Source organism: Anabrus simplex, chromosome 2, assembly GCF_040414725.1.
Source record: "Anabrus simplex isolate iqAnaSimp1 chromosome 2, ASM4041472v1, whole genome shotgun sequence".
Classification (NCBI taxonomy): domain Eukaryota; kingdom Metazoa; phylum Arthropoda; class Insecta; order Orthoptera; family Tettigoniidae; genus Anabrus; species Anabrus simplex.
The window spans coordinates 449,203,926-449,224,606 of NC_090266.1; positions in this window are offsets into that span (position 1 = coordinate 449,203,926).

The following is a 20,681-nucleotide window of genomic DNA, read 5'->3' on the forward strand; positions in this document are numbered from 1 at the left end:
CTTCTTTTCTTTTCGCAGAATTTGTAGCCTCTAGAGGATGCTAGCTTCGTGGGAAATCCCCTTCCAACAAACCGTTTTCCTTTGTAACAGTCAGCCATATGTCAACGGCCACTCTTGTAAATACGCACAACTCTCAATTCTGCACAAGTAAATAATATTTTCGACTCTTGTCACTCGATGATTCTGATCATAGTTCTGGGTGGTGTCAGATATGTGGAATTTAGCATAGTGGCGGATTAATTGATTGAAATTCAGATGATTCCAGCCCTGGAAAAGAGACGTTGGTCAACCTGTGGCAGTTTTTCTGTAAATCCCCTCGTTTAAATCCCACCCTCTCTAGGTTGCTGCGCTGGGGTATGTCGAAAATCGTAGGGATCTACATGATTGAAATCACGGCTTGCGCACATTTACAACTCGAGGGATTTGTTCCTTCCTGAGCAATACGAGGATCTCACGTCCATGGCATTGCCATCCAGGGTTCCTTCCTTTACTCCCCGCGAACATATGGCGCGTTAAATAAAATTATGCCTCAGTGTTATTATAAATAAATTGAAGGATGTTATGATATGGTTCATCATGTATGTTTTCTAGTCTATTTCTGTTTTCTCACATGATAACTGAGTTTTCAGCCTTTAGATTGGTTGAATATACGGAACTTTCATCATCATCTGTCGTAGAAAACCCGTGAATAACTGAAGGAGTATACTAGTAATGTCACGGCTGAGAGAACTTCCCCTTGCTCACCTAAATGTAGCAGAAGATATTCGCAATCTTTTATATAACTCTGCCAACCAAACGGGAACGTACACTTTTTCCAGTCCTACAAACCTTACTTTCAAACCATTCATCACAGGGGCGGGATGAAAAGGGAATATTGTTACTAATAGCGGTCATAACTGAAAATCTTTAGTTTAGTCAAAGCCAATGTTCAGACTGACACACTTCCTTGACAGTAACAGAATTGTTCTCTCAAGTACCGGAAGTTATGGCCACCATTGAGTCTATACCTTAGCTCCAGGTGTTTACTATTAAGGTAATAGATATAAATCAGAATGACCCAGCATGGAATCACACAATTACAATGAAATAAAGTTATTGTGCTAAAATTCCAGTTTATAAGGCAAGTATAAACCCTGTCGCTAGGTTAGTGGATATGCATACAGCTTTATATATACCAATCACCTGCACATCTTCAGATTTTACATATATGGTACCGGTACGAGTATGTAAGCCGGATGACAGCACATGACCAACTACCAGTAGTTATTGCCTCGCATGTACATTAATTATATTCGCAAGGGAAGGAAAATTAAGCCTTCGCTCAGACGACAAAACGTGAAGGCTTTTAAAAGCTATAGTCAGTTGCCTGAATTTCACATTTCATCGGCTACAATGAATTTAGATTTTCTGGATTTCCACCTATGCCAAAATGTTGAAAATACAGTACGTTTTCTTTACCTAAATCTAACTTTAATTGAATCATTGCCTTAGAAAAAACTATAAAATTGTGGAGAGGGATTTTAATATCGGTAACACTTGAAGAAAGATCATATTTTGTAAGTTATTTAGTCATATTGGGTACAGCTAATGATTGCCGTTCCCCCAAGTTAAATACATTACAATAAAATCTTTCTTCCATAACATTGATGAACTCTCTCTGTTATCTGACGGGCCGAAGTGTGTATGTAATCTTCTCGTTCAAGCGGGTAAGATATATGCCTTCCATAAGACGGGATGCGCTGATTTATCTCAATTTGTTGAAATTCGCAACCCCTTTATTCCTGTAAATCGAATCATTATATCATTTTCATTAACTTCGGCGAGAGTGAGAGTCAGTAAAATCGTTGTACGGTTGATGGTTGTAATACCTGCGACATCTTAGGCAGTCAATTCACCTGAGAGATACATGCCAGTCTTCCTTGAGTTCATATATCATGTATGGCTCACCCTATTCGCTGCAAATTACTAATTAAACCTCCGCCAGCGTTCATTTTCACCCTCAAGTCTCGGCTTGCCTTAATATCACTCCACACCGTTCCAGCCTGGTGCGTGATTAACTCTCGTCTACACAGACAACTACGGGGTCATTAGGAAATGAAACTGCAATGCTATTATGTACGTCGTGGAGGAAACCTGTTACCAACGAATTGAATCATCTCATACACAAGGTAATTCATTCCACTTTCAGAAACTTCGGATGGAAGTCACGACTAAATTAGTTTTCACAAGTTTTTATGCGAGTTAAGGGACAGTCTAAAACTAATATGATTGTAAATGTTACATATGAGAAAGCTATACCTTACTTCCGAGTACAGATGCCGGTATACTGCAGTTATTAACTTAAAGGATAAAACCAACATAGTTTGAGTACAATATTCCCAAAATTTCACTTTATTCCTTCAGGCCTTCCATTTTCGGTGCTCTAGGAATACAGTACATTACGTGATAATATGAGTGCCAGAAAATAATTATTTATTAACAAGGCAAATGCGCTCAAGTGGAGGATTAATGTGCAGAAATAAAGAACAACAGTGTAATATTTGCTACAGCCTGAAAGAGATTTCGTTCTCTCTTTCCACATTACTATCATATGATATTTCCTACAGCTTTGTTCACATAGCAAAAACTGGCATTATTCGTTCGGTTCGTGGAATATTTTTATTCGCGCATATTTTTTGGAGAAACCCATGGACTGCTGTTCTTGTTGTGGAACTCCTTTTTCCACCTGAGATTCATCATGGCTGAAGTGGTGAAGAACGCTAATCCTATATCCTATTTCTTCATTTTCTTGATACTGTATAGCTCCTGGTACGATCCTCTGGATGTTAACAAGTGCTGTAGCCTGTAAGTTTCCTTTCTGGTAAATTATTTATGTAAATATACTTTCGCTGGTGAACTCACTTCCATCTAAGAGAGTAATATTGATTACAACTACTAACTCTCTCTACTAGGTTGCTGCTCGTAATTAGTTTTCTATCGATATACTTATTTTTCATTCACACTCTTTTAGGTGTATTTCGAGCTAGAATATTTTAAAAGAAAGTATTTCGTGTGATGTTTAAAGAGAACTGCTCTAGCTTTATTTCGCCGTAAAGGTTACAGTTTGCCTTCTGTTTCGTCGGCATGTAACATGAAATTTAAACCAGCAGTCATATACGATTACTTGTCGATGACAATTAGAAACTTGCAGGCTTGATTAAGTACAATGCGTCACCTTCTTCGCTTACTGACATCATGTAATTAATGTCTGTTTTTACTCCTAACTATAGTGACTGATATCGCGTACTTTCTCTTTGGTGGAATACCATTTCATCACAGTATTATTAATGCCGTTTATTTTGATATGACCTCGTTTTAAACCCACACATCACGTCGGCAAAGCTTCAAATACCAGTATGTGTTCAACAGAAACTTGAATTAAACCTGCTACGAAGTGATTCGTAAGCGTTCGTTGTACTGTATCGTATAAGCCGTTAGATTTGTAAGGTCACAAATATGGAGGGACAACGGCATGTTCAAGTATATTTTATGTCCGCAAGGTAACCACTGAATAGGTTCATGGTATTTGACTCTGATTTACCTTCCTAGAAATCCAAAATTAAACAATATCCAACATTTTAGCACTCAGGAGTGGCAATTCGAACAGATGTCTTCACCAAGTTTAGTTTTCAGAATGTTTATCTTTGAAAGCCGTAACTAAACATGGTTCTTGAACCTTAATAGTTGCATATGAATATTAAACGTTGATTGTGAAGTGTAGTAATGTCAATGTTATTGGCTCGAACATAAATATCCTTACCGGGCGAGTTGGCCATGCGGTTAGAGGCACGCGGCTGTGAGCTTGCATCCGGGAGATATTGGGTTAGAATCCCACTGTCGGCAGCCCTGAAGATGGTTTACCTTGATTTCTCATTTCCATACCAGGCAAATGCTGGGGCTGTACCTTATTTAAGGCAACGGCCGCTTCCTTCCAACTCCTAGGCCTTTCCTATCTCATTGTCGCCATAAGACCTATCTGTGTCGGTGCGACGTAAAGCAAATAGCAAAAAAACCTTAAAATTCGCTTGAAGGAACGAGGCTAAGAAGAGTAAAATGAAATGGTCGTAATGCTCAAAATAACAGCACAAATCCGTAAACACATTGCTTGGAATAATTACCAAATACCTGTAGTTAGTGTGATCCTGTTTTTCTCCTCGTTTATAGATAGATACAATATCCGCTTTCGTCGCGTCTGATGTTACCTAACAAAAAACTCGTACTAATCCTATTACTGTACTCTCTATTCCATTTTGTCCTCTCCTATATACAATTCTTCACCATATCACATTCTACTGATTCATAGTCCTGCAGTTCATACAGTCTGTATATTTTGCCTCGCTTTCCTCAAATGTGATTTTATAACTACTACTGTTTTGTTCGCAATGAGGGTTCTGAATTAAACTACACCAAATAGATTAATGTTCAGTGATACCCTACAGTCAGTTAACATGATTTGTCAACAAAGCTATCATTTTTCACTTCCCTGCCTCTTCCTGAGATTCTCCGTTATATCCTTCGAAGACACTGAAGCCTACCTTACCTTCCTTGTTTATTTCCAATGACCTCTCATTCTTATCTGCTGGGCCCCTTAACGGATTTACTACATTTCAATTCCCTTTGTGACCACTCATTCACTGCAGCATTTTTTGTTTCAATTTTTTCATACGTCTTCGTTATATTGTATGTTTCATTCTATCACGTTGTAAGCAATGTGACGCGCTTCATTTGGTTTCGTATGTGATAATGACACTCACACTCATTTCCGTTGGGTATTTTATTCCCAGCAAGCGACTTGGCTATTACTGTTCATAATGTAAAATTTAATGCTATTTGTTCGGGGCTCGACCTATAGAGATATTTTGCCTCTACTTACACCATGAAACATGAATCTGCGTGTAATTGGACTGGAGGAAATGTAGAGTGCTGAATGTGAGGAAAAGAACGTTAAGGACGACACAAACACCCAGCCCCCAGGCCGGGGATATTACAATTAAAATCCCTGACCCAACCGGGAATCGAACCCGTGGCCGCCGGATGACAGGCAAACGCGTTGACCTCTACACCGCGGGGCCGGACTGGCTATTACTTTACTCTCCATGCATTTTGTACTTATGTTTTGGTAACGTAGTTGTGAGCTTCCATTCGAGAGAACGTGGATTTTAATTCCACCGTCCACAGCCCTGAAAAATTTTTCCTGAGATTTCCGAATTTCACACTAGGAAAATGGTAGCGCTGAACCTTAATTAATGTCACGTATGCTACCTTTTTAACCCTAGCCTTCTACTGTCTGTTTATTGGAACACTTAGGTGGTCATATCCGTGTATTTACTGCAACCTTATACTCCAGCTATTTCAATCATATTCATCAGAAGGTTGCCTTTTTCATTAAGTAATAAATCATTAAAATTACCTCGTGGTCAATACCGTTGAAATATCTAAAGAAAAATTTATATAATTGTAACCGATTTTTGAATTTCGACATCGATGATGATATAGTATATTATGAATTCGGTACCTCCACTCTCCCAATTGTAACATGGATAAGCTTATTGATAACCTGCTTAGCCTATACCACCACAAATATGCATTAAAAATTTTCCAAACCAATTCACTTAAATATCTTTCCCATGTTTTCCATGATTACACTACTCAACAAGATTTTCATAACATGGACAGGAATAACTATTTTTTGGTAATCCGTATGTCCTGATTGCGAATATGTCCTTGGAAAATTGCCTACACGTCACATTTTATAAACTCATAATTTTTAATTAGCGAATCGTATAAAAATTTGTTAAAACCAACCAACTTTGAAAGATGTTGTGTTCTTTAACAGAGATCTTTTACACAAATAAGTTTAATATATGTTATTTTAAAGTACCGTTTGAAACATACTTCCTCTGTTGTAGTTTAAATGGGTGTTACCCTTCGTGGTGGTTTATTGTTTTAATACCCACATTATGTGTCTGCACGGAGGGTAGGCACATCTGGCTATAACTGACTAATGGAAAGAAAAAATGGTTGTTTGTCGTTGTATTGTGAAAATACGGTGGCTTGTTATTGTATTGTGAGACAAGAAACGTTTATTTTTGATTGTGGAAGTGTTGTGAGCGGTACTAGTTATTTAGCAAAAGTGTTAAACCATGTAACATTTCTCTAAGTAGTTTCTGCTATGTTTGTGGGGAATTAACTTTGAAATCACAACGTCAATCAATTACAGACAATGTAAAACAAAAGCATATTACTTGTATTTTGGCTGTAAAGTAGGTGATCAAGATAAAACCTGGGCACCATCCGTGTGTTGTGTAACGTGTTACATGAAAATAACAGAATGGTTGCGGGGAAAAATAGCAATATGACTTTCGCTGTCCCAATGATTTGAGACAGCCTACCAGTCATATGAAAAATTGTTACTTCTGTATTACCAAAACAGAGGGATTTTCAAGGAAAAATAAAGGTGACGTTTTGTATCCTAATCTGTCATCAGCCACAAGACCCGTGCCACATTGTCCAGAGCTTCCCGTCCTTATCCCTCCCCCCCCCCAGTGGGGAAGATAATGTCATTCAGAGGAACACGAACAACCAAAATCATCAGACTACCCTTCAGCTTCCTCTGATCCTAGCTACATTCCCGAAAATCATAAAACACATCATGTCATACGACAGGCAGAACTTAATGATCTAGTTAGGGAATTAGGTCTTCCCATGCAACATGCTGAACAATTAGGTTCTATATTACAAGAATGGAACTTGTTAGCAACAGATACCAAGAATTCAGTGTTCATAAAACGAAATGATAAGTTGACTACTTATTTTGCAATGGAAAATTCTGTTTGTGCGTGCAAAAAATATGATGGGGCAGCTAGATGAATTAGATATTGGATATAATGCAGAAGAAGAGCCCGTTCATCGATTCGTCAAAACTAAGCTTAGAAGCAGTTTTAATACACAATGGCAATACAAAACTTTCCATTCCAGTGGCTCAACTAGACACTATGAAAGAAACTTAAAAAAGACATGTCACTAATTTTGAATGCAGTAAATTGTAATGAACACCTCTGGGCAATTTTTGGCGATTTGAAAGTATTAGATGTATTGCTTGGATTACAAAGAGGGTTTACTAAGTTTTCTTCTTTTTTATGTTTGTAGAACAGTCGAGCAACAGCACAGCATTATGTGGTGAAGGACTGGCCTATCAGGAAAACTTATATTCCCAGTGTACATAATATTAAATATCCTCCACTAGTGCAACCTGAAAAAGTATTTCTTCCGCCTCTGCATATAAAACTGAGGCTATTTAAACATATTGTGTAAGTTCTAGATAACAGTGGAGAAGCCTTTCAATACTAAAAGAGTCTGTTCCCTAAAATTAGTGAGCTAAATTAAAAGAAGGCATATTTGTCGGTCCACTAATTAGAGAACTTTTAAAGGAGAGCATTATTGTGAAGAAAAAAACCCTAAGGAATAACGAGCATTGAAACTTTTGCACCTGTTGTCAAAGGATTTTAGGGAATCGTAAGGTGGAAAATAATCACCAATTAACAGAGACGCTATTAAATAAACTACAAAGAAATGAACTGCGGGATGTTACTGAACATCCACTTCTTACATTCGCATTTGGACTTCATTCCTGAGAATTTGGGAGCTGTAAGTGATCAGTAGGGAGAGCGATTTCACCGAGACATTTGCTAAATTGGAGCAACGGTATCAGGGAAGATGGGATCCTCCGATGATGGGCGATTATCGCGTGTTTTCTCAAAGGGAAGTTTCCACTTCACATAAGAGACAAAAATGAGGAGAATTTTTTCCGTATTTTATTGCATGAAGAGTAGTTTCTATACGTCTTAATAGCTGGTAAGTTATTAATAAATCAGTTCTATCGTATCTAAGCTGCCATTGAAAATTTTCATACAAAAATGAGTACAAAATGATAATTAATAGATCAAAACTCCTGATTTATTCAATGTATCAAGTTAATAAATTCTGTAACACAAAAACGTGATGTGTTACGAACATATAACTGTTACTTTCGTGTTCAGCGCGTTCAAATTATTTATGATCAGCCTATTTAATTAATGTTATGGGAAAGTTCAAATTTCCATTCTAATAAAATTTCTATTTCTACAATTCTATGCCCATTCGTAAAATTAAAATCACCTACAGTACATTTAATACTTTTGCAGTTGAGAGAGAAATGTTTTTTCCTGATTTATGGTGTTGGCAATACATATTCAGATTATATTATCTCCTTCACTGAATAATAATTAAATTAATTTAATATGACCGACTATGAACGGTACCAAACAAACTGAATTAAAAAGAGCAAAGTCAATGGGCGGTCTTGCAATAATCATCACCAAGCTCCTGGGACCTTTCCCATCAACCCCCATAGCTCATGGGAACACGTGACGGCGAAAATTACCCCGAATGGGTCATTATCACATGGGACCACACGCCACAGAGATCGTTAGTCAAGGGACCTTTTCTGCCTAGTGACAAATGTCATCTCATCTGGATTCTCAAATACAATCCAGACTTATGAGTTAAAAAATTTTCTTACGACAGGGCGAGGTCTACCGCACCTGATCCGTTCCGAGATGTGAACACTGGTTTCCTAGGGCCGTAGTGCGTCCACGGCTAAAATAACTAACTTAAATCTAACTTTCAGGCTTAAGTGAACGGAGGAAGTCTAGGATGCATTTTCTTCGCAAATGGTAAGCATATAACATTTAAAATAATTTAATGACTCTTGTTAAAATCACATGAACAAATGCATGAAAACCCTGAATAATTAAAATTATATTTTAATCCTGATAAATCATTTTATTTAAGAAAGTCCTGGAGATACTAATTACATATTTAACAATTATTAATTCTTAATTTTTTACTGCGTTGGCTTTCGATTTTTAGTAAACTCTTATTGTTATTACTTGACGCTGAGTACGTGATTCCTAATACAAGATCAATAATTTTGAAAATCACATCGTTTAACACCCTATTAAAATGTTGTGATTACGAAGGTATTCTTCATGATTTTGCTATTTTACACGAAAAACACAACACCTTAAATAATCTGGAATTAATCTCAGAGTGGACACCTAATTAAAACCTAAGGCAATAAAATCACAAGCAAAATATGAGGCAAACCAATCATAAACTCTACCCGCATGATTATGACACAACAACTTATCACCAAATGACGAGTCTGGGAGCGAACCCTCATATCCCCAAATACGAAGACCGAAAGCACTATAATAGGAGGGACAGAATCCTCCTTGCAGAAAACTGACACAACAAAATAAAATTACGAAATCATGTACAAAATAGACACAATATTTACATATTAAATTACACTTAAATTCATAAAAATCATGAAAAAATGACATGTACCATGAAACGCTGGCTGTGTTCTTGGAGGAAACAACTTAGTGTGCGACTGCAGATCAATCATGTGCCCTGGGACTCGAACTGGTGGCCTCAATTTCACCATCAACATATGACCCTGTAAATCCCTAACTACTCTCTCGATAAGGTAAATACAAATGTGACTTCAATTTATTGGAATCTTTAATATTTCAAATCAGGAAACAATTATATCGCCACTTCTAATACAAGCTATGTTTGTGTGAGAACCCAGCATTTTTTTCTCGGACATAGAGACCTTCGTTTAGCACTGCTTCCCTTAAACAGCAACCTCGTTCATTGTAGCGCTTTCACAGCCATAAATCACCTGCCCGGGCTCCCCTCGACCCAGGCAGAGATTCTCGTTTTTAAGCAAGTTTCACAACAAGAAAACATATTCTCAAGAAATGTTTGCCGCTATTATTTCAATTCGACTGCACCACCATATCATCATCAGTACTCAAATCAAGTAATGTATCCTCTGCACTCTTCAAACTTATATCTCGCCGTTTCATCATTAATCTAATCTCTTATTCACAGTAGGCTTGGATTCACACGCGAACATATCATTGAAAATTTCTCTACGGTTTTCATCACACTAGAAAAGCATTACTCAAGATTCAAATTTATGCAAACATAAGGTGAAAGCGACTTTAAATGAATAAAAGCATTTAAACACAACTAGTTAAAGGAAAAGGACCTTAACTACATGGAGGTTGGTGGTGCTTCGAGTCCAGGCACGCCACATTATCACACACAGATGTACAGTCATTACTATTTCTAATCATGCAAACTAAACTACAAAGAAATTTAACTTTACAGACAGAGTGCATTTCTATTCCCGCATTTGACACATTTCAACAGGAATGTGTGAGGAAACTGTAATCTTGTTATTATAAATCATAGTGAATATTTGAACTACAGGAAGTCTACTACGTTAACAGCAAGATTAATATTTTCCCCAGCTATCTATAGCACTCTCAAAACATTAAAAATTTAACTCATGCGCATGCATTAATATGAACAAAGTTAAGGTGCTTGAAATACAAAATCTGCTTCTCTAGTCTCAATTCCCAAGTAATGTAACATGATTTAAATAACACCCTATTGCCCACTCCAAGCTGTTCCCTATTTGAAATTAAAATTAATCATATTATTCTAAGTCTATGCTATTATTATCTACATATTTACAAAAAGGAAATACCCCGCATTCACAAATATCTAAAATTATTTTTCTCAACATCTTGTCGGGCTGTCCATTGTTCGAACCTCGAAGGGCTCGTGGCGTTGTCTACTCCATGATGATGCTGTTGCAGGTCATGGGTTTGAACCGTCTTGCGTCCATTCTGGATGTCTTCATGATCCTTGGTTAGTAAGCCCTGGAAACAAACTAAACAACACCACGTTCACTGATAATCCGTCTTCACCAGTTAATTCTGTGTCAATACTAACAATTCTAAAATTTCAATAGCAGTTTCACAAATTATAGACTGCTCCTGCACAGTAAGTGATTTATATTTCAACTAACATATTTTCAGCATGACCCGTTAATGAAAATAGCTCATTCCATCGCTTAGTTTATACAAGCAAAGTTACTTCACGGCAGACTATGGTATGTTCACTGTTACAGTTCATGCGACTCAAAACAAAATTATGGTGGATTACTACGTTCGAGATCCTGTCTCAATTTCTGTTTTTCTGCGGAAAAAATCTATCTCGACGTTATGATACGAACACAGTTTACACTTCAGAGTACAGTACTATAATTTTACATGGAGCTTATCCCTTCTCACTCCGCGTGCCTTTTTACATCATCTCAACAGCTTGTTCGCCATCACCACTACAGGCTTCGTCTCTAATACACGGCACTGTCTGGATAAATTTTCTCCCTCCCTCCCAAACCACGGCGAATTGTCATGTCACGATCTCGCAGTACGTGTTGACGACACAGTCTCATTATATTTCCAATACGTCGCTATCAACCCGTGAATTGAACTTTACTGCAGTTTTCAATGTTTAGGCACTTATCAGTGCACTTTTATTGAATCTTTATCACCTAATTCCGATCACCTGCGCAGTTCACGCACTAACAAAGGCCTAGTCAGATTGTTCACCGGCCTTGTGACTTCCTCTGAAACTTCACGTCAAGTGTTCTTCCAGCCTCAGAGGCGGGTGCTTTTATCATTTCTCCCCGGTTCGGAAATGAGCTGAGGAACGCTCCCCACTTCAATTGCTATATCTCCCGTTCGTCAAGTCCCACAGTATTGGCGATGCGATTGATTGTGTGGCCCATCGATGAATATCACTTGCGGTGATGCGGAAACCAAATCGATCGGTAGATTAATTATAACCCGCGATCAGATGTCAGGCCTATCCCTGGGAATCCCCATTGAACGTTTTACATTATCCTAGGCGGCGTAAATTCGCTCACAGTGCTATATCAAGCATACTTATATTTTTGTTGGCGATCTAATATTCTCTATTTTGACATAACATCTTTTCTTTATATAGATTAGGTGACGTTCAACCAAATAAATATCTAAAATCACACTTTCACATTGGAACAACTGTGATCTGGCATTAGATTTTGGGGCGGAGTTTTCCATACATATTTTCCACCTTTGTCCTTCCTTGTCTTTCCCTCTCATTTTGGTGGTTTCTGAAGCCATGAAACTCTTGCCTTCGGCGCCACCCAGTCTGGTATGTTGCGCAATATGATGCAACCTCACTTCTATACAACAAAGAAGCTCGAAACGTGATTTCCTCCCGTACATTAATTTCTAAATAAATATCCACATTAATGATACGGTCATACTATCAATATCAACTATCGTGAACTTATTAAACAAATGGCCCTCATAAGAATGCAGGAAGCATACTCATTACAATAATCATGACCACTACTGTGGTAAGGAACACGGATATAAGGCTTATTCCTACAAAGAACGATTTGTTACTTATTTCAGTAATCACAACCGTCATCTTGACCATTGAAGAAATGTGATAATCAAAAACTGTGACCAGTGCTACCATAAACGAAAAGAAAATGTTATCACAAACATTTAACTTTAGTGATCAACAGCAAAAAATTTAACTGACAAACTACATCGCAGACTGAAGTGATCGTGTAGTGATTATCCACAGAATCTGAACTCTCACCACAATAAACAAATGACAAGTCACCTCAGACTGATCTAACCGTCTCACTTGGATAATGAACAATAAAAATAAATCGGACACTGGCCATTACGGACTGAACTGACCATCTAACTGTTTAAAGAATGTTGAAAATAAACCGAACACTGATCCTTACAGACTGAACTAACCGTCTAACTTGGATAATGAACATTAAATCTAAACCGGACACTTTTCAATTCAGCCTAGCTGATTTCATGAATGTTGGAAATAAACTGGACACCGATCATTGCAGACTGAACTAACAATCTAATTGATTTCATGAATGTTGCTAAAACGACTATCATCAACATACGCTGACTTTATAACCAGTGTTGTTTCTCTCGATTGGTGGATGCATTCCTTTGCTCTTACAAAATATGTAATATAATGACATGATATAATCATGCTGCATCGTTGCGTTCTTTTAGTCCTAAAATTATGTACATTACTCACAGCTATCCGGGTGGTCCACTAACCAACTAACAAAAATACGTATGAGACTAGCCGCAATCATTCCGTCTTTAACAGATCACTACTCTACAACCCCAACACCCTGATGGTAGCTCATATAAGCAGAACTGAGGCCATCTAACCATTAAAACAATATCCCAATTGTGGGTGCGTGATAGACGAGTGCCGTCATTTACACGTTACATTCGATAAATTCACTATAACACACATTAACAGTCCACTGCCACAACAATTAACTGTGTCAAGATTTCGCCGTAACAAACTCTTCCGCCTTTTAAAATTCATTAATTCAGATAACAACGTATAATCTCTATCAATTACGAGGTTTACCTGATCTTATTACTTCTTTAGATTCTCAAATTATTTGATTTTTTCAATTTTTTGTCTCTTTGAAGCTATCATAACTTTGGTTGTGATTGAGGTACGGAGTTCGTTTTGGCCTAAAAACACTCAGTGGATTAAGCTCATTCATTTCAGCTTTTAACTATTCAAATTGGTTGATTCTGAGGAAGGTTATGAGTGCACATTGAATTTGACGTCTCATTTCTTCAAAAAAATTCTCATTGAAGCAATCAGATTTTTCGTTCTAATTGAGGTACGCAGTTCGTTTTGGTCTACCAACATTCAGTGAATCAAGCGCTTGCTTTTGAAGTAATAACTACTTAAATTGGCAGATTCTGAGAAAAGTTATGAGTACATTTGTCTCCATGACGAAGATCTTTGAAGGACTTTTTAACAGTTCGGCGCGTAGTGTTGTTCCAAGGAACGTTTAATTCAATTTCTTTGTGTGATGTATCTTCAAGTGTTTTGTTGACATAATATTACATTGTATTACCACAGCAGATCATGTGGTTTATTTCATTAACTCGAAACTTTGCAAATACATCCGTGAGGTTAGTAACGAACGACACAATACTTTGTACATTGCGGGCGGATTCAGCGGGAAACTGCTAGTTTATTTTAACATTTTTCCTTGCTGGTTCGTCCTTTCTCATCTTGGCTATTGGATGTCTATATAACCTCATATTAATTTCTTATACACTCTCATATAGCCTATGTTGATCTTTTATTTTATATTTAATTTTAAATTCGTGGCTTATTTCATGGATTCGTCATCGTACTGAAGTTACTTAACTATTGAAACAAACTTCTAGCAAATATCAAACTTTAAATGATAGGAAAAATGATTTCGATCTTGACTTAAATTAGACATTATCATATCGCTGATACCCACAAGAAACAAAAATTTTCCAACACTCAGCTATGTTTTACTCAATAATTTGACACAGAATCTTGGCACGCAAATTCTATAACAATAGTCTGACATAAAACTTCAATTTAATCGATACCCTCTCTAATCCGATTTAACACAATCATCTGAAAATTCGGGATTTCAACATAATATGTGCGTAGATTTCTCATAACATCCCTGTGCCACACAAAGCTTAATATTTATACCAAAGCAAAGAAAAACCACAAACTATCGGCCTAATACTTCGGACCTTACTTACACAGAACATAACGATGCTAAATGTCACGCACCTGGATTTCTGCTGAGCAATGGAGTGTTATCCGACATTGCCATTCGCCGAACGCCCAATTAAGGCTTAACACTCCATGCTGATACGCACTATAAAAGCCTCACATACTTATCCGAGATTCATAATTAACAAAATTATTCAATTTTATTTTCTTAGTTTCTACACACTTAACAAATATATGTGAATCTTCCAGTTTACCTCCCACGTTTCTCCTTGAATAATCTTACCTTTATGGAATATATACATGAAACACTGTAAATTTACCACTCAGAAATTATTATCAATTCAATTCTTATTCATATTTTAATATTTAAACCATCCGACATATTTAACAGGCAAAGGACTATTTTAATATAACCGTGCAGAGGTATGGTGTTAATTTACCTTTTCTTCAACAAGCGCGGGCAAATATTATATTCACATGAATATGAGTATTTATTTTATTTCACACTCCACCAGTTCTTACCATAGGCTGGTATTTACTCTCACCAATAACCAATCCTTAATGTCCAATTTGTCACCCACACATGAATAATTACCCCAGAGCGACACAGACCTGGACTCACACACAGCCAAGGAAGAAATGCTTCTGGTCTCCCTCGTCACTCTTAGTATATCTGCGTTTCGGTAAGAAATTTGCACCACATTACACAATTTCATTATCCCACGGCTCTCATATCTGGTGTTATTATCCCTAATAATTAGAAACTTTTGACGAATATCTCATGATTTTATAATTTTAATTTGTCTGTTAGTGGCCTAAAACACTGAAGTTTGGGTTGAATAAATACTCTTCCACCTCCATGACGTCAAACACGTGAAGCTTCGAATCTTCCCCCAGTATAGCACAATCTTTCCAGTTTTGGCTAGAAGAGATTTGATTACTTGACAATTCCTCTCAAGTTACTGAGCGTTTCACTGTACCAGTTCAGGTTTCAATTTACATCTGATTAATATCGTATTTTAGAAATCAGCCACGATTATGATCGAATCCATCCGAAATTCTCCCCTAGGTCCTTATAAATCTTGATCCATTCCTGCCCAAAGAGATTGCAATTCAATTTCAGCGCTCTTTTCACGTGGGTACGAAACATGAAGAAGGCACAGTGTGCTCATCAAGTAATAATGCAAAAAAAGGATGCTCCTCTCACAACAATTCTCGCGTCTAGGTTGGCTAGTATATTTAAGTATCCCTTTTGACGACTGCGAATGATGGATTCGATACTTGCTGGGATCCTACTAGCTGAGCTTCAGTGGAATAACATTTCCTAAACCCGAGCTGCCTTCAATCGAACCAGTTATTAATTTCGCAAGCATGACTAACATAATCAGAATGAATGCTGTTCCAACGCTTACATGCAAAGCATGTCAAACTAACTGGCGTGTAATGTTCACCTTTATGTCTACCATATCAGTACACTTCCGAACTAATTAACAGCATGCTTACCATTTATAAGGACATATAATTATGTATATTACACTGTCTTGCGATGGTTTCATTGCCGCCATCCTGTATTGCTTTTTAGGATGATTTCTTCATCCTGAATCAGGATCCGATGTTAATTTTTCCCCATCACATCACATTTTCTCAATAATTCTATATTACGTTTATTTCATCACATGCACTAATGCACTTCTTACGTTGTTAGGAATGGTGTTGCTTTAATTTAGATTTCCATAATCTTTTAATCATTTATTTTATTATTTTATTAATTCGAAGTCCTCCAGCCATCTCGTATCCTGCATTGTCATGCTCAGAGTGTAAAGCCGGCAAATGTGTACAACATAGCCGGCAACGCCTAGTTTTGGCTGAGTGGCGACATTCTCTCGTGGTGCTTCGTCCGCAATATTCTGAGTTGTGTTTCGTTTGCTAGTGAAAATAGATTTTTGTCTTCATAAGCGCTCTATATGTGAGTGACGTTCTGTGTTAATATTTTTATTGAACTTACATCTATCAACATGGTCACGACGTGGCTGCAAGTACAATCCAGTTACATTCTGCTATGTATATGGAAGTTTCGTGCCGATGAGACAGTGGCGCAATATAACCGAGTTCGTGAGAAAGGCCTACTATGCGTACTTTGGCTTGAAACTTGGAAACCAAGACAAGCCGTGGGCACCACATAAGCCTTGTAAAACCTGTATAGAGCAGTTACGGCAATGGGTGAACGGTTAGCGAACTGCGTTGCCATTCGGTATTCCAATCGTGTGGCGAGAACCCCAGACCATAGTACTCACTGCTACTTCTGTTCTGTGAATGTGAACGGGTTTAAAAGCTGCAACAAAGGTAAAATTGTGTATCCAAGCAATATTCGATCTGCAATTTTACCCGTTCCTCATGGCCGCAATGCACCAGTACTACAGCGTCCAGAACATTTAGAGCATTTTTCCCTCTTCTGAATCTGACGCAGAAATTGCGGACACTAACTCTGACTGATTTCTCCCTTGAATGTGTTGAAAATGAACCGCGACTGTTCGATCAAAGTGAATTAAATTACTTCGTTCGAGATATTGGCCGTACAAAGCAATCTGCCGAGTTACTCGGGTCGAGACTTCGTGAAAGGAACAGGTTTGCACTGGGGACGACGTACTATTGGTACAAACATCGCGAAAAAGAATTTACACCCTTCTTTTCTGAAGTGGGAGCCTTGGCTTACTGTAACAACATTTCGGAGATTATCTTAAAACTAGGAGTACCACAGTATGACCCTATTGACTTGAGACTTTTCATCGACGTCTCCAAGCGTAGTTTCAAGTGCGTCCTTCTCCACAATGAAAACAGCCTTTCATCCATTTCCGTTCCTCATTCACTTATTATTCGAGAAACATGTGGAAATCTCAAAATGTAGTTGTGTAAACTGAATTACCAGGAACAAAAGTGGCAAGTGTGTGGTGATTTGAATGTGATAGGTGTTCTGTTAGGTTTACAAGGATGTTACACAAAGCACCCCTGCTTTCTGTGTGAGGAGGACAGTCGATCAAGGTTACATCACTGGACTCAAATAGAATGCCACGTGGGCAATGAATTGGGGTCGAAAAACATAAAACCAACTCTTGTTCACAAGAGCAAAATATTGTTACCTCCGCTTCATATCAAACTAGGGCTTATGAAGCAATTCGTTGAGGCCCCAGACAATGAAGGTGTATGCTTTCAGTACCTGTGTCATCTATTCCCAGGCATCAGTAGTTTCAAAATCAAGGAGGGTATTTTCACAGGTCCAGATATCAAAACTTCTTTCTGATGCTAATTTTGAAAATGTCATGTGCGCTACAGAGCGATCGGCATGGACATAATTCTGGAATGTGGTCAAAACCTTTCTTGGAAACACAAAGGATTCACACTGCATTGAAATGGTGGATAGATTGCTTGTTTCTTTCCAAGATTTAGGCTGAAAAATGAGCTTGAATGTGCACATGTTACATTCAGATATGAACTATTTCCCTGAGAACCTAGGAATGGTGAGCGAAGAGGAAGGAGAATGATTGCATCAGGATTTACAAGAAATGGAACGCAGATATCATAGGAAATGGAACAAAACATGCTGGCAGGTTACTGCTGGTTACTGAAGGGAGGAGGTCCAACTACTCCTCACACACGAAAAGCAAGGCGAGGACGTTTCTTATACAAAGGTAGCACATTATAGTATTTAAACCGTAGACTTAGATTTCTCAATACGTTATGGGGCTTAACGCGTGGAATATTCTGGTCCATTTGGTTGTGTTTTTCTATAGATATGTTAACACAATACAGTACATATTTTTATATTATGTTCATAAGTAAACCACTGTAAGTTGGGATTGTTCAGATGGGTGAAAATACACTGACTGACAGAGCAAATGCAACACCAAGAAGGAGTGGTCAGAACTTTATGCCAATTGCAGGGTAGACTGACGTCACTGAGGTATGCTCATGATGTGAAATGCGCCGCTGTGCTGCGCACGTAGCGAACGATAAATGGGACACGGCGTTGGCGAATGGTCCACTTCGTACCAGTGATTTCTCAGCCGACAGTCATTGTAGAACGTGTTGTCGTGTGCCACAGGACACGTGTATAGCTAAGAATGCCAGGCCGCCGTCAACGGAGGCATTTCCAGCAGACAGACGACTTTACGAGGGGTATGGTGATCGGGCTGAGAAGGGCAGGTTGGTCGCTTCGTCAAATCGCAGCCGATACCCATAGGGATGTGTCCACGGTGCAGCGCCTGTGGCGAAGATGGTTGGCGCAGGGACATGTGGCACGTGCGAGGGGTCCAGGCGCAGCCCGAGTGACGTCAGCACGCGAGGATCGGCGCATCCGCCGCCAAGCGGTGGCAGCCCCGCACGCCACGTCAACCACCATTCTTCAGCATGTGCAAGACACCCTGGCTGTTCCAATATCGACCAGAACAATTTCCCGTCGATTGGTTGAAGGAGGCCTGCACTCCCGGCGTCCGCTCAGAAGACTACCATTGACTCCACAGCATAGACGTGCACGCCTGGCATGATGCCGGGCTAGAGCGACTTGGATGGGGGAATGGCGGAACGTCGTGTTCTCCGATGAGTCACGCTTCTGTTCTGTCAGTGATAGTCACCGCAGACGAGTGTGGCGTCGGCGTGGAGAAAGGTCAAATCCGGCCGTAACTGTGGAGCGCCCTACCGCTAGACAACGCGGCATCATGGTTTGGGGCGCTATTGCGTATGATTCCACGTCACGTCTAGTGCGTATTCAAGGCACGTTAAATGCCCACCGCTACGTGCAGCATGTGCTGCGGCCGGTGGCACTCCCGTACCTTCAGGGGCTGCCCAATGCTCTGTTTCAGCAAGATAATGCCCGCCCACACACTGCTCGCATCTCCCAACAGGCTCTACGAGGTGTACAGATGCTTCCGTGGCCAGCGTACTCTCCGGATCTCTCACCAATCGAACACGTGTGGGATCTCATTGGACGCCGTTTGCAAACTCTGCCCCAGCCTCGTACGGACGACAAACTGTGGCAAATGGTTGACAGAGAATGGAGAACCATCCCTCAGGACACCATCCGCACTCTTATTGACTCTGTACCTCGACGTGTTTCTGCGTGCATCGCCGCTCGCGGTGGTCCTACATCCTACTGAGTCGATGCCGTGCGCATTGTCTAACCTGCATATCGGTTTGAAATAAACATCAATTATTCGTCCGTGCCGTCTCTGTTTTTTCCCCAACTTTCATCCCTTTCGAACCACTCCTTCTTGGTGTTGCATTTGCTCTGTCAGTCAGTGTAATAAGAAAGAAGCGTTCTTTACATGTGATAGTAGTAATCTTGCATGTGCGCGTGCTGCATATTTATAAAATTTTCATTTTTGAATTTGCACAAAATCCTGATGTGATAGGGAAAAACTGATTTCATTTCCGGAATCAGCATGTCCGATGTATAAAAGATCACTATGTAAACGTCATGCAATGATCGGAAAGTTTGAATTGCAGGTCAGTGTTATCTAAAACTCTCGATTTAATTCCTCCGTTTCTTAGTAGAGTTGTAACAAGGTAACAACAAGAGAAAAGCTAACATAACCAAGTGAAGCTGAGTAAACTGACATTTCATATTCGATCATCGAGGGAACATCAAATATAATCTCTGAATGAGAATCCAATAACGAATCTGTGATAGAAGCCCCAGCTTATGGATAGGAATTTGTCACTCCAAGAAACTAAATCGAGTAACTGGTAAGTTAGAAACTTTCTACCTATTCACCCCCTTCTGAAACTGTTTATAAGCTTTCTAAAATATAACAAGACATAATTTTTAACACAACATATTTCGCAGTCCACCTCCTTGAACTAGTGATCAGCGTTGCGACCTCGGTTTAGAAGAATCTGGATAGAGTTCTAGCCGCACCTGGAGATTTTAACAATTTCTCGTTTAATGCTTCAGCTTGAAGGCCTGGTTTGTTTATGCCTGAATTCATGTTTATTTACCAAGAACAATCCATGGCGAAGCAGCTGAGAAGGCTGTGTGCAAAGTTCTATGCTCTGATTAAGTCATACCGACATGCTATCCCTCCCATCAGAGTCCCTTTAGACTTCAAAAGCTC